This window comes from Heterocephalus glaber, unplaced genomic scaffold (assembly GCF_053883595.1).
Source record: "Heterocephalus glaber isolate CG9 unplaced genomic scaffold, H.glaber_assembly_v1.0 deba00000331, whole genome shotgun sequence".
Taxonomy (NCBI): domain Eukaryota; kingdom Metazoa; phylum Chordata; class Mammalia; order Rodentia; family Bathyergidae; genus Heterocephalus; species Heterocephalus glaber.
Window position 1 is genome coordinate 49,701,970 of NW_028258142.1, and position 12,833 is coordinate 49,714,802.

Sequence of the window (12,833 nt, forward strand, 5' to 3'; positions counted from 1 at the left end):
TATATACAGTTTACCATTTTACGCAGCAATATCCAGTTTGAATAGACATTTACTTAAGAATTTGCACATTGATTATAAAAGTAAAGTGGTTTGTGGTTTGGGGAGAAGGGAATTTTTCTTCTAGCTACATTAAGGAGTACACAAGCATTTGAGCATCAATCTCAGTAGTGCTGAGGAAAGTTAAAAAGGTTCAGGATTCTGTTCCCAGTTTATCCAGCTCAGGGCTAAGTGAAGCAGTGCTAGGGGAGGAGGAGGAAGAGACTGGCTTGGGCAAGATCAGGTCAGAGGTTAAGCAACAAAGGATTGGAAATTTATCCAGATATATCTCAATAGCTCCTCATCCTCCTGCTAAATTCTGGCAATTTGGTGGAATTTATTTCATTCATTGACTTTTTAAAATTTTTTATGCTGGAGATTGAACCCAGGACTTCTTTCATACTGGGAAAGTGTTCCACCATTGAGCCACATTCCTAGTCCTAGCAGCTGAAATTTTTGCAGAAGGTGGATACACCGGTTACTGAACAAATCTGCTACCTAAAGGGAAATGGAGAAAACACTGGTTTCTGTGGACTGACCAAAACCATCCTTGGGGAAGTAAGTAGCCAAGGACATGAAAATTGAACAAACCTGCAGAGGAAACTTGGAGTAGACATCTAGAAATCTTAGATGCAGCCACTTTTAGTGACCAGGAAGCAGGACTGACTACAGGGGCACCAGGTTGCTGGACTCACAATGGGAAGCTGGGGTTGAGAAGAGACATTTGTTGCCCAAGGCTCAGCAGATAGGACCAGATGCTGTGTGAATCAGGAAAAACAAATCTTGATATGTTTGTTTTCATACTACAATCAGCACAGAGGACTTCTGATACCAGTTGTATGGGGTTCCCCTCTCACACATGCTGCTCAGTACTGCAGGGGTGGTATTCCTGCTGGCTCAGGTTGAGCCTGGGAATATCCATCAGAACATCGGTGACGGTGGCTGAGCTGCTGTCCAGGTGCTTGTGCAACTGGCGTAGTACCTCCCGCAGCTTCTTCATGGTTTTCTTGTTGGGCTACAGCAGCATCACCTGGAAGTTCAGGGGAAGGCCGTACCTTAGAACAGACTCCACTCAAATTCTTAATCCTTTCATGTGAATCCACACAATAAATGCTTCACTGAAATTCACTTTCAGCCACCGCACGAGTGGTCTGAACTGCTTCTTCTTGTCAGTAGAGAGCCAGTTCATGTCCTCCTTGTCTGCCTTCATCGTTATACTGGAAGTCTCCAAAGATGAATTTGTTCTTCCTGGCTTTGTGTCGGAAGTCGTCAACCACCTTCCGGAACAGGGTGACATTGCAGAGGTAGCTGTCTTGCTCCTCCGAGAGAACGTTGCTCGACCTGGGGACCACCATCTCAGCCAGCGTCTCGTACCACTTGATCCAGTCATTGTGGTTCAACTTGGAAACGGCCACCAGCAAGGTGACCAGATTCTCCGAGTCAAGAATGAAGTTAACCGTCTTCACGATTTCTGCTAGACTTCGGGTTAGCAAACTTCCTGTGTTCTTTCACTCCAGGTTCTGAAGATGCCCCTTCGGGTTGTTGTATGGGGACGCACGGGATTTCGGGTCATTACTGATCTGTGTAGTAATGCCAATTATTTCGGAAATGTTCTTCAGAGACTGCTTGATGGGATACTTGGCCATATCCCGCTGGAACCTCGTTAAGTAAGTGACCAGATAGACTCTATTGGCCAGCAGATTGTCCTGCACTTTATCTCCACTGTCCTCCAAGACGTCAGCCATGTACTGGGCCACCTTCTTAACCACCCCTTCCACAAATGCATCCAGCTTAGCCAGCACGTCGGACAGGCTGACCAAGATGTCCAGCGTGCCGACCTTTGAGTCAGGGATTGAGCAACGAGCTTGTTGTTCTTGGTGGTGGCCGCACGCAGCTTCTCCCATGTCTGCTGACAGGTCTTCTCCCCGGGAGCCAAGATGAGTCAGAACTCAGTCATGTGTTTCTCACTGACCAGCTGTACATGGGGGTTCCTATAACCCCCTTCTTAGGTTTGATGAATTTGCTCAAGCCTCACAGAAATCGGTGAAACACTTACTTAAATTTGCCTGTTTGCTATAAAGGACATTACAAAGGATATGGATGGAGCGATGTATAGGGGAAGGTCTAGGAGAACAGTGTGCAATGCCTCTGCCCTCTTGAGATGTGCTGCCCTCCAGAAAGCTCTAGGTATTCAGTTATCTGGCAGCTCCTTGAGCCCTGTCCTTTGAGGATTTTATGCAGATCTCATGGCAGAGGCACAGTTGCTAAAGGACTGTGTGGGAAAGCCAGTGAGTCCTGTCTGCTTCAACTCTTTTCTTGGCTTCCTGTGCAAGGTATGGGCAGGACCCTTCTGCAATGAGGGAGGTCTGAAGTTCACTGTTGGACAATGTAGGTCAGAGGTATTTGTTACAATATTACAGATGCCCATTTTTTAACATGTTTTTTTCTCTAAAGCTTATAATTGATATCAAGAAATGATGATTATAGGACACTTTGGAATCCTTATTTCAGTGGCCTTTCTTAATTTAATATTGATGTTATCTTTCGAATAACATTTTCCTTTTTCACAGCATAAATTTAATAATAAGATAGGTGTCATGCTTTCCAGCAGATTTATTATTGAAGTTTCTGGAATATGGTGAATTTCTAGAATGTGATTACTTCACAAATAATTCTTCTTGATGCCCTTTTTAGTTGCTGATGAATTAATTAACATATTTGCAGTTATTTATGTGTATGTGAAGGATTTCACAAAATTTGTATAGTACCACTAAAAAGAAGGAGAAAAAAATAAATATATTTTATGTTAGACAATCAGATTTCTTTTTCAACCATGAATCTTGGAAAAGCTGAATACTTAGTATTTTAAGTGATACCAAAGTAAAAAACCCAAGCAGATAAAGGACAGAGTAACTGACATAATAGAAACTGGAATAATAAATAAAAACTGAGCAACAAAGGCAAGTATTGGAAGATAGAGAATATTTTTGGCAGTCATATGCATGTATTGCCGTGAATCATTTCTCAGCGATCTATCTGATCAGTTTCTAAGACACTGAGGTCTGGGGCAGTGGTTAAAGAAGAAAAAGAGTGATTCCACAAAACCTCAGACATATATTAATTTGTTAACTTGTCTGGAATATGTTTGTGATACATACATAAGAAATGAACAGTGCAAGTATTTTCTCTGAAAGCAAATAAAGTATGGATTTAGGAAGAAAGGAAGAGTGAAGAGAAAGAAGAGAGAAGTCATTTGAAACAGTGTTACACACTATCATTGAGAACGCCATGTAGAGTTCAATTTCTGTTGCCTGTTAATCAACTCACATACCTGGAAACCGGCAATGCTGAAAATTAAAACCTTCAGAACTGCTGTGAGGGAGGTGATTCATGACAATATTTTGCTTCCCTCTCCAGGCAAATCTCCATTTGTCTCCTACCGAGTTATATAGTTGAGAGTTGACTTCTATGACAGTCTCTCTCTCCCCATAGATTCCTCATCCTTCTGAGAATCCAGTGTACAGCTTTTTAAAAAGACAGTGTTCATATTTAAGAGTGGCATTTATATTAAGCCTTTGATAATTCTAGAAATTATTCTTATTTTTAAGTGGAAATTCCTTCTTATATTTGTAGTCTGAGAACATATGAGTATAACTCCTGATTGAAATCTGTAAATTCAAATTAAAAATCTGTGAGAAGAAGAAATGATAGGTTAATCATAGGTTTTGTAGTTTTCATTAAAATTATTTCCCAAACCTTGAAACAGTATACAATAGGCTAGAGGAGTTTTGAAATAAATTTAAAGTTGCACAATGAAGAGTCAAATATGCACAATCTTTATTAAACACATGTGAAATGGTGTGTTTGCTGTCATTTATTTGTGGTTTATCATGAAATTCGTTAGGAAGCAGGCTCTGGAATGGGCCAGGTGGCGTATTAGTTAATTTTAATTGTCCAGTTGACCAGATTAGGGGACTCCCATAAAGGGACAGCATTGTGTGGGCAATAATAGCTGAATGGACTAATAGGAGGTTGGGCCTGTGGCTTGACCTTAGGGGTTATTTCTGGTCCCTGACCCCTTCCTGTTGGACTCTTCCCTTGCTCTCTTCTTCCTAGATACCATGAGTTGAGCAGGTTTCCTCGGCCATGCCCTTCCACCATGATGTTTCTACCTTGGAGCCAGGCAATTCCAGACTGAACCTTCTGAAACCATGAGCCCAAAAAATAAATTTGTTTTCTTTTTTTCTTTTTCTGTGGTACTAGAGATTGAACCCAAACCTAACACACTGAGATATATCCCCAATCTATGTTTTTATTTTGAAACACTTGCTTGTTAAGTTGCCCAAGTGAGCCTGGAACTTGCAATCTTCCTGCCTCAGTCTTCATAAGTGCTGAGATTATGGGTATATAGTGCCACATCTGGTTTAAATCTTTCTTTGGGTTGTGGGTGTCAGGTATTTTATCTCAGCAATTGAAAAGCTGACCAGTACATTTGGGATCTAGTTCTGGCCCCACCTTTTTTGATCTTGTCCAAAGAAAATTTAAATATCTATATATGCAAAGTGAGTGTAATATATGAAAAGTACTCAGCTCGTGGAGATGTTTAGAGAATTAATGTAAAGCTTCTACACACAACTTAGCACTGAATAAACTTTTACTATTGGTATCTCATTAGCTACAGGGTAGACATCTCTCTGTTTAAATGTCTAGGTAATAAACGATGCTACTTAGAAAACACATTTGCAATACTATTTTTGAGAAGCTATTATTTGAAAAAAAGGAGCAAAGGATAACTAATTTTATAAGTGTGTAGTATTTTATAAAAATTATATTGTCTCACTTAATTCTCAAGACAGTCTTACCCTTTGCCTTGTTGTGTCCCTGTAATCAAGATGGCCATTGTCAGGTTTACTGGAGCCACCCATGAAAATTCAGCCAGAGTTCTTACCTTTTCTTTTTAATTGACAGAGGAAAAGACGTGTTTATTTATGGTATTCCGAGTGATGTTTTGATTTATGTACTCATTGTGGAATGATTAAATCAAGTTAAATAACTTATTAATAGCCACACATACTTATTTTTGTGATGAGAACATTTAAAATCTACTCTCTTTTAGTAGTTTTCAAGTATACATCTTTATTAACTACAGTCACCATGCTGTGTGTGGGTATCCAGAATTTATCCTTTTTGCCTGCATGAAACCTTGAGCCACACCTGTCCATTCCCATTTCTCCTGAATAGTATATCTTCTTTTTACTTCTCTGAGCTCAGTGCCTTTAGATTCTACACATGAGCAAGATCATGCAGTATTTGTCTTTCTGTGCCTGGCTTATGTCAGTTAGCATAATGTTCTCATGGTTGTCTATGTTGAAATGTTTCTTCTCATGTCTACCCACAGGGAGTTCTCCTATCTGGAAATCACTGCCAATTACAGTGTAATTGTGCAGCTAGTGCTTCCATCACTATGCAAAAGATGTAAGATTTATCAATTTGAAGCAATCCATCTCTCCTGAATGAGATATACTAGATATTTATTCAACTGATAATGCTTGCTCTTTGCAGGTAACATGTTAAAAATTCTTCAATTAAAAAACAACTATTCATACTCTTTTGAAGTAGATACATAATACTACTTTTACATACTCTATTTTAAATGCTTAGACTTGGTAACACCACTGAAGTAGTCAATGAAGAGTGACTAACTCAGTTTACCAATAAGAAGCATTGGTAAAAGTTGGCATTAAGCTTAGATCCCACCTTTGTCAGTCTTTTCAGCCTGTGATCTTTCCATCTTATCACCTTGCATCTCCTGCACTGAACAGAGTGACTTTATGGACACAGCATAAAAAGGCTTAACATCAAGAGGAGATACAGCTAACACACAAACATTAGTGCTGTAGGAGATAATACCTACTGAGTTCCTAATAAAATAAAACACTATTGTTTTGTTTTTATGGAAAAAAATAGCAATAACTTTAATGTCATGAAAGAGATGAATTAGTAATATAGTGAAATGTTTGTCATATTTGTTCATTTTTCTTTTGAACAAGTGCAGTAAACAAAAATAGAATTCAACAAAAATGGTGTACAATTAATGCCATGTAATTGCACACATTAAAGCTTAAAAGCATTTGGACTCAATTTAGATACAAAAATGTTCATACAGTTTGGGATTAAGGGGCTCAGAACAAAATATCCTTGGGTTATCTATGGCAGGTGTGTTTAATGCTATTCAGACAACAGTAATTCTTCATTTGGACCAAGTACAAAACAAAATTTAAATGAGCATCCAACATAATTGATCTTTTAAAGAGAATTTTGATGTTAAATTCAAAGAAGGATAATTTAATTATTCTTATGAATTCATTCTATCCATTATCTCTTTCATGGAGCTTACCTTACTTCTATCTGCAGCTACTAACAGATGCTATTATAAGTGCCCATAGGAAAACCTGAAAATGTGCTGGATTTCAGATATATGAAAGCTTAAGGTTTAGACATGTTACACATTTTTAAAAAATACAGTATGTGGTAGAATTAAGATTTGTAGCCCTGGGGCACAGTTGAAGTTGCTAAGGAAACACTGTGGGATATGGTATAACATCCCTCAGAGCAGCTTTTAAAATAAAGGTAGTATAGAAAATAGGTAGTAGGAAATGGGTAAGGCCAAGATTTTGTTTAGGTCAATTCACAGCTTACATTCAGGTCTAAAAACTAATAATTGTAACTTGACTGTCAGAAAAAGATTATTCTGATTGTGAATGTTAAGAATTCAAAGAAAGGTTATGTATAAACTAGGGTATGTCAACTGAACCATGAGGAGTAGATGATAAGAAGGAAACCATTGGCAATAGAATTGTGAGTTGGAAGCTTGATCTCACAGTGCCAGTTTAGTGTTTGCCTCAGTACCCAAATACAATGCAAATACAATGCATTTGTATTGAGTTTTTTTGAGTTTCATCCTTTATTCTCTATTAATTTCTACAGCTCTGTTTTGGTGGGGTATTTATTGTAGATACTCATTTTGGAATCATTTATTAATTCTTTGATAAGAATTCTTCAAATGATTTAGAGAACTTTCCATTTTGCTACTATAGCAAGTGCTAAAGTCACGTGATGCTTTTTTTAAGGGATTGTGGAATATATTTAGGTACTTTAAATGAGTACTGAAAAGATGGACTGAGGCATGACCTATCATTTTTCTGTTCTCCATGGCACTGTGCCACTTGGGCTGTGTTTTACTTTTAAAGCATCATCTAATGCAAAACCATAAATAAACAATAGAACCAAAAATAGCAGATAGTGCAAAACCATAAATAAATCCTGTTTAATGATGATGATGCTTTTTTTGGGAGTAACAACCTAAATGTTTACAACTAGTAAACCAACTGTTGCGAACATTCTTTATAACTTTACTTAACAAGCACAAGCACTGTAACTGTATACATACTTTAACAGGTAATTTTAGCCATTATCTGATCTTGGTTTTTATTAGGAGAAAGATAGTGAAAGAGAAAGATGAGAAAAAAGTTTTGTCTTAGAGTAAAAAGTTACAGCATTGTAACTTCTAGAACATGTATTTCTTTTATTCCTAGAGTCAAATACAGAGCAGAAGCTGTAAGAGTGACTTCCTCTGAAGTGTTTTGTTATTTAAAGAACATTTGGTATTTAAATACAGATCTCTTTTATTAAAACATTATTTTGTTTGTAAAAGTTATTTATCCTTGTAAAAGTGACTCCCAGTATTTGCAATCAATTTTGTAACCAGATGCGCAGAGCTTATTTAGGCTTGGTTTCATTGGTTTCAGAGCCCATCTCTTTTTAAAACTATCCTGAATTTCCTATTTTGAGAGCTTAATATGGTTTCCTTTTATGATATATTTTCAAGTATTTAAAAAATTCTGTTCTTGTCATTATTTCATACTTGACAAATAACTTTACAAAGTATGAAATGTGCATTTACAATGTTTTTCTCCTGATTTTAAAATTTACCTTTATGTTTTTTGTTTATTGTAGATTTACAAGCAATTATAAGAAATAATACTGAATGATCACCTGTACCCTTCATCTAGTCTGCCCCAGTGGGAGCATCTCACAAAGCTAAGACTTCACAAGGACACTGATATTATTCTAGTCAAGGTATACAATATTTACGTTTCCATGGAGAGCTCTCCTGTGCCTTTTTAGAGCCGTACCTGCCAATCTTCTGTCTTCACACCCTCCTTAAACTGACAACCACTAATTTACATTTCATATCTATTATTTTGCTATTTTAATAGCTTATATAAATGGAATTGTATGGTACATATCCTTATAATAGTTGTGATATTATAATGTGAATCTATAATTATTATAGCATATTCTCTGGAGATGCATCAAAGATATTGCATATGGCAATTCCTTTATCCTTTTTGTTACTGAGAAGTTTTCTACAGCATGGCACACTCAGTTCAATCATTTGGCTGTTGAGTGACATCTGAGTGTGTTCTAGTTTGGGGCTACTATGAATAAAGGTTCTATGGATATTCCTGTACAGGTTTCTGTGTGAACATAAGGTTGTACTGCAAACCCACTGTGCAGGTTAAACTTGTGTCAACATGATTGGCTTGGGATTGTCCAAGAGAATAAAGCACACTTCTGGGTATGTCTAGTGGGTCATGGATGTGTGAGCTTGGGTATTATAGCTTGTCCTTCGGTGTCATTGTGCCCTTTCTCTGGTTTCTGGCCATGATTAAACTGAGCATCATTACTCTGTAATGCCCTTCCACCATGGTACTTCTGCCTTGGAACCACTCATCATGGACTGAATCCCCTGAAACCATGAGCCAAATTAAACCTCCCTTCCTTTAAGTTGTGAGTGTCAAGTATTGTGTCCCAGTGATGGGAAGGCTGACTAATACAGAAAACTGATATCTGGAGTGGAACCATTTTGCCATGACTGTACCTGACCTTGCTGTTCAGGAGCCTTTTGGACTGTCTTCTGGGAAGTATTAATAAAAAAATTGGCGAAGTGGGCCACAGAAGCCTGCGATGGTACAAACAGAGCCCAATGAGTGATTCTGATCAGAACTCAGAAGACCAGAATGGTGACAGACATATGGAGAGTATAAGACAGGCTCATGAGGTTTCAACCGGGAACAAGGATTCTTCAAGGAGTTGGACTAGAGCCCATACATGTATAATATATATTTGATGTTTTTATTAAATTTGGAAAAATTTTAGCCATTACTTTTCCATACATAAATATATATGTCACCCACTCCTCTAATAAGGTCTTTAATTACTTCATGTTAGATAGCTTGAAGTTGTTCTACATTTTTTTATGTTTTCTTTATTTTTTGTCTGTTTATCATCTGTATTTTGTTTTACATATTATCTAAAACTGTGTCTTCAAGTTCATTAATCTTCTCTTTTACATTGTCTTTTGTTGTCATTAGTGTCATTTAGGGTATTTTAAAATCTCAGACGTAGTTTAAACAATCTTAGACATAATTTTCAATCAATGGATTTTGATTTTGGTTTTATTTTACTTTATGCATAGCTTTATGCAACATGTTTGATCTTCATTCTAGCTTTTGGAACATATTGAATTCTCTCATAGTGATCACTTACGTATTCTTGTGGATAATTTTAACACCTGTGCCTGTTTTGTATTGGTTTTGACTGGCTTCTATTTTACAATGTGTTATCTTTTGAAGCCTCTTTACATGTCTGGTACTTTTTTTGTTGGATGTGACACATTGTGAGTTTCACTCTGTTGGGTGCTTGATATAGTCATATTTCTGTAAATGTTTTCGAGCTTTGCTCTGTGGCAAAATTCTATTACCTGGAAACAGTTTATCCTGAGGTATTGCTTTGGAGGTTTGTTATGGCAGGACCAGAGCCTCAATTAGTCTGGAACTAGTTATTCTCCTTTATTGAGGCAAGGCTCATGTGAATATTATATCTAATTGTCCACTATTTAGAAAATTTTTCCAGTCTGCCTTTTGGTTAACTGTATGTATGATTTCTTGTCCCGTCCTCTCTAATTCTTTTAACTAGTTGTTTTCTCGACCATTGTTAGTTTCCTTACACACATGTGCAGATTACTATCACTCTGCTGAATACTGAGGTGAGCTCTCAGCACCTGTGTGTCCAGAATTTTGCTCTGAACTTCTTTCTCTTCTATAGTCTTCTGTCATGAAAACCCTGGTTACCTTTTCCTTCTTGAGTCTGTCTGCATTCTTCCTTTTGGATCAAAATCAGGAAACTTTTTCAACTCTGTAAACTGGGACAACTACAAGAACTATTTAATGTTTTATATAGCTTAGAAACTGCTTTTTATTGTTGTCTGATGTCCAATTACCTGGTTTTGATGAGAGGATAAATACAATCCTTGTTATTTCGGTTTGTCAGAAGCAGAAATTTCAATTCTTTAGTTTTTAAAAAAACTGTTACTTGATGAATAAGAAAAGCTATATAGTTAAATCTGAATTAGAAAGAATAATTTAACAAACACCAGTAAATCACGTAAGCAAACTAAGAAATATGTTACCCGTGGCTTGCTTCCACCTGTGTATATATCCCCTATGTTATCCCATTTCTAAATTTTAAGTCTATTAATATCTTGATATTGAATAGTAGCTTTAGCAAATGTATATAGAATTAACCAAAATAATTTTTATATTTTCTGAGTTGTATAAAATGAGTTTTCTTTTTCAATTTTTTAGGTTTCAATCACATGTTTAGTTGTAAATTATTTATGCAGCTTAATAATTTTCTCTTTTGTTAATCTTCTAAAATTTATTAGCCTTCATCTAATAGTTTATATTTGTGGGGTTTTAGTTTTTTTATTCACCACACTTGATTTTTATGAACATACTTGTATAATGCCACTCTATGTCCACATTTTTGTGAATAACCTTTTTGTTGTGTTCTCCTTCTTTGGTTGTCTAGCTCCTAGTAAGACTTTACTGTTCTCATTAGCACATCTTAAAAATGTGCACGAATATGTCTCTGAACAATTTTTGCCTTGAACGTGCTGAATTTTTTAAATGATCAGATGTAAGTTTCTTCTCTCAGAAAATCTTTCATAAAATAATTTTGAATTTTTCTTCTCTGTCATTTGATTTGCTTCATAAGAATATCTATTGGCAGGTAAATAGAACTTCGAGTCTCTAGTGTACTTATCTAGCAGCCTCTCTTCTGAAGCTTACAGTCTCTTTTTCTTTTGAAATTCCCTTGTTTACTTGCATTTCTTTCATATTTCCTCACTGCCTTTCTTCCTATGTTCTCAGTATTCTGTTTCTTTTTGCCGCCTTCTAAGGGAAGCCATGGCTTGGATTCTTTCATTATGAGTTGTTTGCCATGGTCTTTTGGGTCCTGTTCTAAATATATTTCAGAGAGTAGTTATCTTTCCTGATTTTATTTTTGATTATATTTCTTTTCCTTTCTGTAAACATTTTTCAGAATGTGAAATCAAATTTTATTGACTTCATTGTTTTTTGTTCATTTGCTTTTTTAGAAGGCCGGATTGTTCTTGACTCAGTATTGGCTAAATAAAAGGCTTGTCTTATTATTTGTGGTTTATCTTCAATCAAACTTATGGATAGAAAAGTTATATTCTCAGGTATATTGTTGGATAGTAGATGGGTACATCTCATAGCTCTAATTTTTAGTAGGCATTCAAAAGTTAGAAATTTGCTCTATTGTGTCGTTATTGTTTTCCTACCTGAATGGCTGTATTCTATTTCTCACTCAAACAACTGGCTCAATAACAGTTTAATGATGCCACTGGAGGTATACCTTTGCAGAGCATATCCTGTCTCTAGCCCCTTCCCCTCTGTTTCTTACCCTGCTCTCTCTTTTCTGGTGGCCATGAGGTGAGCAGATCTCCTCTACCTTGTCCTTCTACCATGATGTTTCTATTTCAAAGCTTGCCAAGCATGGTGTTATGGTATAGGTAAAAAAAAATCCCCCAAAAGCCTCATGTGTTTGAGGGGTGATTGGATCATGGGGGCAAAATAGCTGACTTGCTATTAAGTGGTAGGACCTGATTGGAAATAGGTCATGGGGGGGCACAATGTGGAAGGGTATATTTTTGTTCCCCATTCCTCCCTTTTCTGCCTGCTTCCTGATCACCATGGGTTGAGCACTTTTTCCTCCACCATGCCCCTCTGCCATCCTGTTTCTGCCTTGGATCCAGCTAACCATGGACTACACACATGAGTTAAAATAAACCTCTTCTCTTTTAAGTTGTGGGTGTTGACTATTTTTTCTCAGTACAGGAAAGTGACTAAAACAGATTTTGGTACTGGAGATGGGGTTGTTGGTGTGACTGTATCTGACCATGTAGTTTAGAAATTGAAAGTGTCGCCGAAGAAGGGGGCACACACGGCTGTTCAGGCAGCAAGCCTTTATTGGGGGTGGCAGTCTGCAGCCTGCCAGGACTGACTCACAGGAGGGAGATCAGCCACAGTATGGGCTGAACTGGGGGTTTATATGGGGTTTTGCAGGTGGGAGAGCACTAGTCCATTGGTGGGGGGTGGGTGATTGGGGCTGGGGTATGTAGCAACAGGTTTCGGTGGGGGGGACGGAGTAACCGTTTTTGGGAAGCCCCTATCTTACTGGAACATCTGACTAGGAAACCAGTGGGGCAGAAAGACCTTAACTAGGCAGAGAGTCACTGACAAAGGGAGGTCATGCCTTAGCTATGCGGAAGTTCCCTGTTTCCTGTGGCCAGAGTGGGGCAGGGGGAAAGGAGAGGAGGAGGCTTGCTCTGTGGGGGCTCTGAAGTACCTAACAGAAATCTTTGGAAC

At 37.4% G+C, this 12,833-nt stretch overlaps 1 pseudogene; it reads right to left on the reverse strand.

Annotated features, from left to right (window-relative positions):
* Positions 1–889: 889 nt before the first annotated feature.
* On the reverse strand, positions 890–1,993 carry LOC101703749 (V-type proton ATPase subunit C 1 pseudogene; annotated as a pseudogene).
* Between the last annotated feature and the right edge of the window lie 10,840 nt (positions 1,994–12,833).